An 11,923-nucleotide genomic window follows, 5' to 3' on the forward strand; every position below is an offset into this window, starting at 1 on the left:
TGGAGCAGATTGAATCACTGCGTGGAACATAAAGCAGAACCACAAACGAGTCCTGGAGGAAGGATGGAGTCCAACATATGTGTTACTGCTCATTGTAAGTGTAATGTAAAAAAAAAAAGAAAGAAACAATGAATTAAGCAATGTACCTTTTTTTGTAAGATATATTCTGGAGTTCAAAAAGTTGCTGTGAGGATTTCACGAAGTATGCATAGTGTGTTTAAACTATGCATTTCTTTTATACCTTTTCAAACTAGATGACTAGTTTAGAGAAATCATTTAATCTGCACAATAAATCGGATGAGTAGAACATGGTTTACATGGTTTTATTATGCCTTTGGGCGTTGTTTTTGATTGTCCAATATCTCCGTAATGCTTCAAGGGAATTTCTTCAAATTTGGTACAAGACATTCATTCGGGGAAAAAAGAATGGAACGACTTAACCGGACAAGCTTGGTGTGGTTTGAAAGGGCCCCTTTAGAAATAGGTTCCCTCAAAATTTTGTGGTGTGAACACACTTAAGGTGTGTGTTGTATGTAAGTTTTTGCTATCACTACATAGCCAACATTTAGCATCAACAGCTGTTTACTTACCAAGCGCTTCTGCCATTGTTGTGCTAACAGGACAAGAGGTTAGAATACGTCCTCTGGGCAGTGCTTCATCCTCTTTTGTTGGACTGAGGTCAGACTGGAGAGGTAATACAAGACAGGACAGGACAGGACTAGCTGATTAGCATGCAAACTTCAGTAGCAGAAAAGGAAACAGAAGCATAAGAAGCCTAAACATTGGCGTTTCCATCCACCTCTGGAAACAGCTCTTGATGAGTAAAGGAATGAAGGCTGATACTGAACTTGCAGCGTTCCTTCTAGACAGGAAAGTAAACAGCTGTTAATGCTAATGTTAGCTATGTAGTGATGGCAAAAACTTGCATATACCACATTTAATGTATATAATGTCTAAAGTGACATTATCTGTCTTTGCAGATGTTTTGTCCACTTACAGTACTGCACAACTCTTGAACTATAACATATTGAGATTTTTAAAACATACATCAGGGTTTATGAGTGTTATGAGCCATTTCTGGCCATGTATAACCATTATATATCTACTTACACTTGGCCTGAAATGGGCTCAGGCAGCCAAAAAACGTGTCTGGAATTTATGGTGGCTCCTACTGGCAAATATAAAAACATATTTATTGCATTATAAGAACCATCTGAGCCAGATTTCATGTTTATAGGATACTGTGCTGCAGTACTGGAGGTTTTTCTGTTGGCTATGCACTCTTGTAAAATCCTTAATGCACACTCCCTGGTAGAGTCCAGCTCCACACTGGCGCTTTTCCTCCTCATGTTGAAAATGATCCAGTGGGCTCCTGGGGGCTCAGATCCAGCCCGCAGAGTCTGATTGGTTGGCCTCAACCTAAAGACATGTGGCTCTGTTTAGGAGCATGCTGACTTACCGTCCCTCCACCCTGCACCCCTGCTTGGATAATGGTGTCAAAAGACCCACAGGATAACACAGTTTATCCTTCTCCGCTGACTCACCTGCCCTGACTGAGAGACAAGCGACAAGAAACAGTCTATATCACCTTTGTTTTAGAAACAATCCAAGAAGATTTAATCCTGAAATATCTCAAATACACAAGGAGATTTTTGCATAAATATTTATGTTCTGCAGAGGATGAATCCTAATGACTAGTGCCAAGATTTGTGCCAGATTCATGTCATATTTTAGTTCCTGTAATAACCATTATGCAACCTCTACACACTTAATACAACATCCAAGTTGCAATTGCATCAAGGATACTCCAACTTGGCCCTTCATAATACTAAAGTGAAAATATAGTTGCTTCATGTCCACCAAAATGTGTCGTTCAAGGCAGTTAAACCCAAATTTGATGGAAATAGACTAAGACAATCGAGACTAATCTTTAATGGATGGTACTAGATGAGAAAGACCTCCATGTTTTTGTACACTTCAAGACCATGACATGATTGAGTTGGACGACTGAGGGTTAAATACTGTTCAGTATTTATACAGCAGTATGTATATCCATTAAATTTGTGTTTAATCACCTTGAACAGGCCTTGGCAGACTTTGGCTGACAGGAGCCATCCATTTGTTTAATTTTTCAAACATTTCTGTGTAATGCCAAGTGCCAGGTTGGACATATCAGAGCTTCAGAAACTCTAAAGCTAAAAAGTACCTTACTCACGTGAGAGAGGCATTGGCACGAGTTAGTGCATAAAATAATGAGCAGCGCATGATATTACACAGTCCAATTCTCAAATCTAAACATTCAAACATCAAGCTCCAAGTTACATAAACAGCAACTTTTCTATCGCTCTTCTGTGCAGTTGAAATGTTGCTCTCGTGATTTTAAAGCCAGAATCCCGTTGGAGGTCTTGATACTTTAGGTCAAAGTTCAGTTTAGCTGACTGTAACATCATGGCTTGTTGCAGTGTCATTTTCGGGAGATGGTAGTCGATTGTGACGCAGAACTCTTTGAGCTGTCACATGGCTGTCATTGGGCTTGAAATGGATTGCTCTGGATTTCACCATTTCTAGTGAAGTGCCCAGTTAAAATTTTCCAGTCTGTAAGGGCTGATTTCTTGGCCTGAGTTGTTCCAGTTTGAAGCTTGTTATTGCTGGAGTTGGCTGCTCTGCTCTACTGTGAATAACGTCTAGGTGATGCCATTTAAAGTGCTGTAGCAATTTAGTTCCATCTTCCTTAAAACCCTGGTATGTGCTCGCTGCTAATTGTCTGGATGCACTGTCCTCGAAGCCTAGTTCTTCCTTTTTCTTCATGTCAATCATCATGTAGAAAAGCAATGTTGCTTTCTTGAGAACCCCTCAACCAAAAACCTTCGCAGTCAACACTGCACTTCCGTAGGTCCTAAGCAGTAAACCTCCGAAGTTTCGAGTCGATCGGATGAGCAGTTGTGGAAAAAAATCAATGGATCATCAGATTGAGATTCCTTTGTTTAAACTCTTTGGATAAGTGATTAAACTTTTTTAAAAACCAAACAAATCCAGCTGCTTTTGACCTAGAGAATACATATTCAGTGACCTAGATCTGATGACTAAGACTTGCATTGCGTTACACCAGGAGACAGTGTGTTTTGTGTGACTGTTTGCATTGTTGTTAACTATTAAAGTCAGTTAAACCCTGTAGGAAAGATTATGGGTGTAAAGGGCCGGGTAGGAGTTTCCTCCAACATGCCTGTCATTTATCACGGGGGCCGGAGCAGCATTCCTCGAGCTTGAGTTTACTTGATTTCATTTCTTTTTGCCCTTTAGTCAGAGTGAGTTGGTCCTTGGATATTTCTCACTTGGAAAACTCACAGACTTTTTCAGACAGTGGTTCCAACTGTCTAGAAGGTAAAGACTGAAAGAATAGTCTATGTGCAACAAAACAAAGATTGTTGTTTCCATCAGGAAATGAACCACAATGGGTTCTTTATTGTGATTGATTAGTTAGTATGAAACCTGAGAGTTTTCTTCGAGTCACCGTGGTTTAGTCTAGAACCACTACCTTAAACTTTGAAGAGGAATTTTTCTGAGCATATCAGTTGGAAAAAAGCTTCTTTGTTGGACCCGAGTGGCTGGAGTTATCATTACCTGCACCAAGGAGGTTATAATTTCACCTGTGTCTGTTGGTTGGTTGGTTGGTTTACTTGTCAGCCAGGATTTCATAAAAAGCACTGAACCAATTTGCACCAAACTTGGAATATGGAATATTTTATCACTTTCCTTAACATTATGAACATTTTTCGCCATTTTGGTCTTGATGGAGTTAGTTTAAACCTGCAATCCTAAACCTAAAATAGTTTTTTTATGGCCACTTTGGGGCAGTACAACAAGCTAACACCAATACATAGACATATTATCACCTTATAAAGTTGATATGCTGAAGTTTAGCAAACAGCTGCAGCTCTTTTTTTTTAGTGTGTGGTCAAAAAATTTCAAAAGTTGAACTCATGACCTCCTTATTGTGTAAGTCCTGGACACGGTCAAGAGTACGTTTTTATTTTTTATTATCCAGAGTAATAGAGAAGCTTTTTGTGAAAGGTACAGAATTTTTCTACTGGGCAGGAAGCAGAAATCTTAAAGACCGGTAGCTCAAATCTGGACAAATAAAGCCAAAACTATCCTCTAGATACCACCAGTGTTAAACAATGGGTAAAGCTAAGAAAACATTCAAGTTACCTTCTGAGAGAAAGGTCTACAATCCTGTCCAACTGCCAAGCAAAACTCACGTCATCCTCTATCCTTGGGCTTAATCGTAGCCTGACAACAGTCAATAAATAAACTGTTCAGCATGTGCACGGACAATAAAAAGGAGAAATCTGGCATGATATTGAGCTTATCTCACAGCCATATGCCCAACATCTTGTCCTGCTCATGAAACAAACAGCCTGACTCCAAACTGAATCAACCTGGACTCTCAGACACTGTTATTGGAAACACCTCAAAGCAAGTAGAGTAAATATGGCTGTTATTTCGCTTTTGCAGAAACAGCAGATGCAGGATGTATGATACCATTGTCTTGAGTGTGTGTCCTGTTTGCATTTTGCTTGCTGCCCTCCTCAGCGTTTCAACAGACTTAAAGCGCAACAGCTGTTTGGCAGTACGGTGACTCAAGACATAACAACAACAGAAAGTTTAATAGAATACACAGAGAATCAAGCATCCCATCACAATCATGTAACTATGGAAATAAACAGCCACCTCTGACCTTTCCCATGAGTCCCTGGCTATAAATCGGGATAGCGAGAGCTGTGTGGGAGCACTGGGATTACTGTGGATGAATAATAGGATGCTCCCTGCTCTCAGTTTGCCAGCCTGGAGATCGCGGAACAAGGCACAGCCAATCACACACACTCACACAGAGGTCACGTCCATCACCACTGATACACTCCCAAAGACTTTTCCTTGACTTGAAACAGATGGAAACTGGCCTGAATCACTATCTCTCATATATTTACATTATCATCGTCTGGTATGATAAAGAGTACATATCTGTATGACTCTTTGTGCTGTTCATATTACTGTTTAGTTACTTTTTAACCAGTTCTTGTAAATGTCCTAATGATTATGATCGTTTGAGCAGCCTCTAATTCTTTTGGTTTGGTTGATAAAATATCAGAAAATAAGAGAAAAAGATTTTTTACAAACAGAACTTCACAGGAAGAATATCAAGACAAACATACAGTAAACAAACATCACTACTATAATTATTATTAAAACACAACAAAACAACCAAACTGACAAAGTAAAACTCAAATTACAAATTTAAATGTCAAAAACATCTGTTTCCCTAAAGATCAACATTATGTCTTCAAATGGTTTTGCATATGCAAAAAATACTCAGTTTACTGTCATACAAGACAAAGAAATACAGGTAATCCTCACATTTATGAAGCTGAAATCAGAGAATATTTGCATTTTTGCTTGAAAAGTGACATTAATTGATCATCAAAATAGTTGTTGATTAATTTTCTTATAGAATCACTTTACTTCCTTAGCTCTTGAACAGGTAATCACTGAGTCACAAGCACCGATCAATAAACCTATTCACAAGTCTTTAAAAATGGATTTATAACATTAATGCCAGCCATGTACATCTGTTACTGAACCAATAGGATTTAAAAGGGTTTCAAACAACCAACAAGTGTCGCTCCCACAGAGAACTATGTACTCGTTCAGGTTCATCTAAAACAAGGATAACAAGTTGTGAAGTTTTCACTTGACAACAGGGATATAAGTACGGATATATCTACAGGGAATGGTTCTATATGACAAAAAAACAACAATATTTTTGTTTGTTTGTGGCAAATGTCCAGACAAAGGACCTAATCTCGTTTTCACTTTGCTCTCACTTTCTGTTCTAAAACCTGTGTGATTTCTCTTCTGTGACTAAGTGACCTGTTGCTATTTTGGTCAAACCCCCTCTTAAAAAACATTTTCTTTTATCTCAGCGTGACTAAACTATGATAAACACAGGTTAATGTTCATTTATGACTCAATGCATGGTCACAGAGAATAGGAAAGTGACTGAGGTCTGCTTCCAATTACAGAACCACAAACCCTGCCTGTAGGCCTCCGCTGATTCTATCGCTGCTCATCTCATAAACAAGAAAAAAACATGGTGGAATTTTACAAAAAGGGGAACAGGAAAAGTCTTTGAAAGGAAATGATGCCTTTCAGCAGGGTGGTACAGCTGCGAGGGCTGGTAGGAGTCCACCAGCACATTGTTTTGTGTTTAGGTTGTGAAGGGGTTGAAGCTACAATCTGCTGCACGATCACGTACACATAGATTTTAAAGTGGGAGGAAACTAGTTTCCCTTTAGCAGCTGGACCATCGTGACCCCACCTCTCCCTGAGGGTGAAAAGCTTCCACTACTGTCTATTTTTTACCTCGCTCTGGAGAGGTGATACCATGCTGGAAAAATAAATGAAGCGATGTAGTAGTCTCATTCGATCTCCCGGTAGATTACTCTCCTGGAGCCATGTAACTGAAGGGGGGTAATTTTTGGAGTGTTTCAGGAATTTGGTCATTTGTAATTTGTGCTCAGTGATCCATCCAGACATGACTTTCTGCTGGCCTCATTCTTAGCCAGTTCAGTAGTCTTGTTATTGCTAGCTGATTGCAAATAAACACTGGCAAGGAGTAACTATCTCTATAGTCGGCTATCAGTGGGAGTGAGTCTGTTTTTGGTCTGCAACTGGTAAGACGTCTTAGGATGGCAATGTCAACTGGTTCAGCCCATTGTCTCTAGGGACTAGAATGGCATTCAATGGACCACATACCTCTGCTAAGGCCAAACAATCCTACACATGCCTGTCTAGCTTTTGTAACAGAAAAAGAAAAAGGAAGTAGTTTGATAGCCTAAATGATTTATTTGTCATATCTGCCTCTTTAACCAGATCCCCACCACTCTGCCCCATCCCTCCGCCAAGTTTGGCGCAAATTGGTTCAGTCCTTTTCACATAATCCTGCTAACAAATAAACAAACAAAATAACTAGAATACCTTCGCCAAGGCCAAACAATCCTACACACCTGTCTAGCACTTATACCCTATCTTGCGATGTTAAGGACCAAACTTTAATGGGTTCGTCCCTGACTCATAACTCATCCTTCCACCAAGTTTGGTGCAAATTGGTTCAGTACTTTTTGTGCAAAAAAGGTGGTTATCATAATTTAAAGAAGCTAATGTTGAGTACTAGTAGGAGATATGATGTCAACAGCATCATGCCACTTCTGCTTTTGTCTCTGACACAAGTGGAAGTTGCAAGTCATTGCAATTAAGCAACCGCAAACATCATCTATAGCTGCCTTTTTTGGAAGTTTTCTGATTTTATTTTATCCCGTCAGCAAGACGTCATTTGTCATTGTCACCAAAACTATTACAAATCAGGCACAGAGAGGAGTAAACAACAGTCTCCAGAGTCAAAGTTGACCCATTCATCCACCCCAACTTCCTCTCCTTGCAGACTTTGTGGCTCTACAACAACGTCACAGACAAGCTGCTAAAAAGGTTTGCCACTTGCAGAAACATTTCTCATTTTGGGGGCATTTGTTGAAACACACAGTGGTGTCATGGGGACAGTCTTGGCACACGGTTAATTGCACAAACACAATAGGTGCATGTCAGGAAAGTCAGGAAACAACTATGCTGTCAATTCTCTGGTGAGGACAAGCTAAAGGGCAGATTGCCATGAACTTTACAGATCACACTCACACTCCCCTGAGAGATGTACGCTTTCCACTTTCCATCAGTTTTTCCTCTAGAGGTTTCATCAGGTCAGAGTGTCAACACAACATCTCATAATTTAATAGGCAGGTTGCCATGAAATTTGCTGTGCACATTACATGAGCCTCGATTGGAAGGCCAACTATACTGTGGTTCTTCAGTGGTGGGAACAACTATGCTTAGAAAATCTGTTGCTTTATTATGAATTAAACTACCCAAGTAGAGCTGATATGATTCACAGAAAAACAACATATTTCATGGTTCCCGCCTCTCAAATGTGAGTGTGACTTTCCACTTGTAACTGAATACTTTTACAGTGTGGTATTAGTGCTTCTACTGAAGTAAAGGACCTGAAATCATCCTCAACCACAGCTGAAACTGTGAGGACAGCCCCTGTGTTGGCTGATAAAACTACAAAACTATAGCTGTTAGTTATTACCAGTCATTTAATTGATAAGAGCCTCTGAAAATAAATACAGAGCTGAAATGATTAGTCAATTAAGTAGTGAGTAGATTGACAGAAAAATATAAAATATTTCATGGATCTAGCTTCTCAAACATGAGGATTTGCTACACATTTTTTATTTATTTTTTAATAATTTTGAGGTTTGAAGCCCTAATTAACGGACAGTACTTACATATTTAGTGAGGACAACCTCTCTGCTGACTGATAAAACTGAAAACAGACCTTGAGAATATATCTCATTAATTTAAGGATCAAAATGTAACAATAATTCAAATGCTTCCATTTTCTTGAATGTCTTTGATAAAAAAGGATGATACTGTGGGACACGTACACTTCACCTCAGGTCATCAGTTATGTAACTACTGAACTTGTTAATTAAAGGAGTGAGCAGATGTAATTTTCACCCACATAAACACAGTCTAGACATTTGATTGTGTTTATCAGATGTAGGGTCCATGTTTCAGATACTAGATTGAAAGAAGGAAGTAGATTACCTCTGGGGTTTCCGGTAAGTACAAAACTCTACAGGGCAAGAGTTAAATAAGCAAACTGTCAATTATAAATCCAACCAGAAAGACTGCAGCTGATTTATTTTGTAAAAGACAGGAGCTGATTCAGTGCATTACTGTAAAAAACCTTCTCACATAAAAATATCCTTTATGTATTTATTTATGGAGTTCACCCCAGTCTAAACTATACACTAACAAAAATATATAGATAAAGCTAGATTTATAATTCAAGCAAATACATGCGTCGCAGCTCGGAGGAGCTTCTTGAGAACTCAAGTTAAACAGGACCTTTTTCTTCCTTGAACACTTCACTGTGTTTAAACAGCTTCACAGTGAGATTCAGAGCAAGGTTTAAATTAAACACAAACACCCAGTGACATGTTGATATTAGCGCCATGCTAAAGAAAAAAAAAAGACAAAGAAAGAAAGAAAGAAAACCACTGCTGTGCTTCATTATTAAGACAAAAGAACATGTCCAAGTGAACATTTTGCCAAGCATCCATAAGATTCCTATTTCTGACTCAGCAGCGATAAAGAGGCTTTTCCCCCTTTGATGTAAAACAGGACGGACCGTTGACAACTTCCTGTACCACCCTGGACAGTAAATTAGCTTCAGTGATGGTGGAGACGGGAGGAGGGGGACGGAGGGTCTGAGTCACTGTGTGTAAAAAGCTTTCGTTAAGACAGCGAAAGATAAAGCTTCTCATGCTGAGCAGCACTTTCTCAATCTTACAAGCATTAATCCAAATGTAAACATGTGGAGAAAGCAGGCGAAGAGAGCTGAGGTAGAAAGGCTGGAGAGGGGGTCAAACTATCAATTAAAAGCCTCAGCTCTGGATGAAAGAGTCTGATCAAATGTAACAATTAAATTTCTACCAAGTATGAAAATATGAGCCTTTTTGTATTTTGGGTGAACTGAACCTTTAAAAGGAACAGTCAAAAAATGCTAATTTACTGAGAAAATTGATTCCACTTTCATCTCTACTTTAAATATGAAGCTACAGCCAGCAGCTTTAGCTTAGCTTAGCACACTGACTGGAAACAGGAGGTAACAGCTAGCCTAGCTAAGTCCAAAGATAACAAATCCCACTGGTGGAAGTTAAAGGATAACTCCAGTATTTTTGAGCCTGATTTTGCCATGTATTTGGGCGTAAATTGTCCAAGTCAAAGTACGTAAAGCTTGTTTTGACTCAGATTGTTATTGTAAGTGTCCCTGCAGAGACTTTTTTTTGTTTTGTTTGTTTTATCAAAGAGTAAGATCCTTTATGTTTAACCTAGAAACATCAGTGGTACACAAACAAACTGATAGCTATCAGGGAGGGCTCACATTCACTGTGTAGTATGTTCACTGAACAGGCATCGTCCCCTCACCATGACAGGATGTAGTGAATGAGTGTATTCCTGCAAACGAATAAATTCAGTGAATCAGTGACTTGAATCACTCCCTCAGCAAGTGAGTGTATCCCTGCATTTTCACTCGCAACTGACTGAGAAATGTCTCTGGAAGTGATTAAGTTCAGTGTGTTCAGCTAAAACAGCTAATGAGTTGTTCACAAATGAGACAACACTAACACCCATACCGTCAGATTAAAATTCTGCTGCATTTTGTTGGTCGTTCTCATCACATTAAAGCAGAAGATCATCACACAACAGCACAGTTTTAACCTTTAAATGTTTAAATGTTTGTTTAAATGTTTAAATGTAAACCCAGTTTACATTTGGACGGTCCGTTGGTCAGTGATATTAAATACATGAAGCACATACATGCTGTAAAATACAAATAAGAGAGGTCAAATATATTGTTAGCAGCCTGTATGAGAAGCTCTGCCTATGATGTTAGTCACATTTACTAACATTATGACAGATAAGGGGAAGTTATATAAATATAATTATCATTAACCTGCTAAATTGCCATGTTTATTGTGTGTTAAACTGAAACCATGTATCATAAAACCTCGTCCACAATTACCACTGGAATTCACCACTTTGTTGACTGTTTGAGATCAGCTTCTTGTGGTAAGCTTATAAATTTCCCACTTCACACAGGTCACACAAATGCACCGTCACACAAAGTGAAACTACAACAGGAGAGCACCCTGTCATCATGTTATCATATAAACATCAATGGCTGCTGTGCAGTTAAATGATAATTGTGTAATGAAGTTCAACAGCAACTGACATGTTAAAATAAAAGACTTTGTAACAATTAATAAACAGTTTTAAGCTTCTAGTTCTTTAGTTTGTTTGAGTGCTACTGTACTTTAAGTCCTGAGGAAAATCTGATTTTGGGATGCCTTTAAACCCTTAATCTCAATTTAATTTTATAATCACTGAGTTATTTTTTTTAAAAAGATGGATAACCAAAATAAATTCACATGGAAATTATTGTGTCTCAACTCAAAAATGAATCATCCCACAGAGTCCAGAGCAGCCTGTTCCAGCCTATTTACTGATGAAAATGTCCAAAAATGTAAAGTTTTCTCTTCAAAAATCAAAAACTAGAATCCAGGAACAGCAGTGCATTGCAAAGAACAGGGTATCCTAACGATATCAAACTCACCGGGTTAGTGTCTCAGCCTGGAGTTGATCTCTGGTCCTCAGCTTCAGTTGTTGTGAGGCCTCCACTGTCTGAGTCTTAACCATTAAAGAGATTAAATGCCTTTTTTTGTCTTTTTATTAATTTTTCAGAGCTCCTCTGTCTTTGTTTCACTGAGCCCCAAACAATTCTCTCTCCCCTTTGTTCTCCCAGCCACAGCCCTCCCTACACCCTGTGTTCCTGGCTGGCCCCAGGTGACCTGGAACAGGAAACTACACCTGGCAGCAAAATTAAACACATGGATGACAGGGACAGAGTGTAATCAGAGGTTTAACCTTGTAATGGTTTTTAGTATTAAACCATCAAAGCATCACAAAGATGAAAGTTTGATTTAGGAGTTTTGATCTTATAATATGTGAAGCTAACATGCAGAGGTGGGGAATCCCTTAAGAAAAAGTCAGGTTTGCATGTCATGAAATACAATTCTGTGTCAGTCAACATTTGCTTTGCTTATATTTTGCATCTGGAACTCACAGTTGACATGCAGGGGGTTTTTTTCCAAGCACAAGTGTTGAGGACAGGCTGTGATGAGAGTAAACAAACTGTACTCTAAGTCCGCCTATGTAGCGTTCACAAGCACTATACAACATTTTT

Source organism: Lates calcarifer, linkage group LG20, assembly GCF_001640805.2.
Source record: "Lates calcarifer isolate ASB-BC8 linkage group LG20, TLL_Latcal_v3, whole genome shotgun sequence".
Lineage (NCBI taxonomy): Eukaryota > Metazoa > Chordata > Actinopteri > Centropomidae > Lates > Lates calcarifer.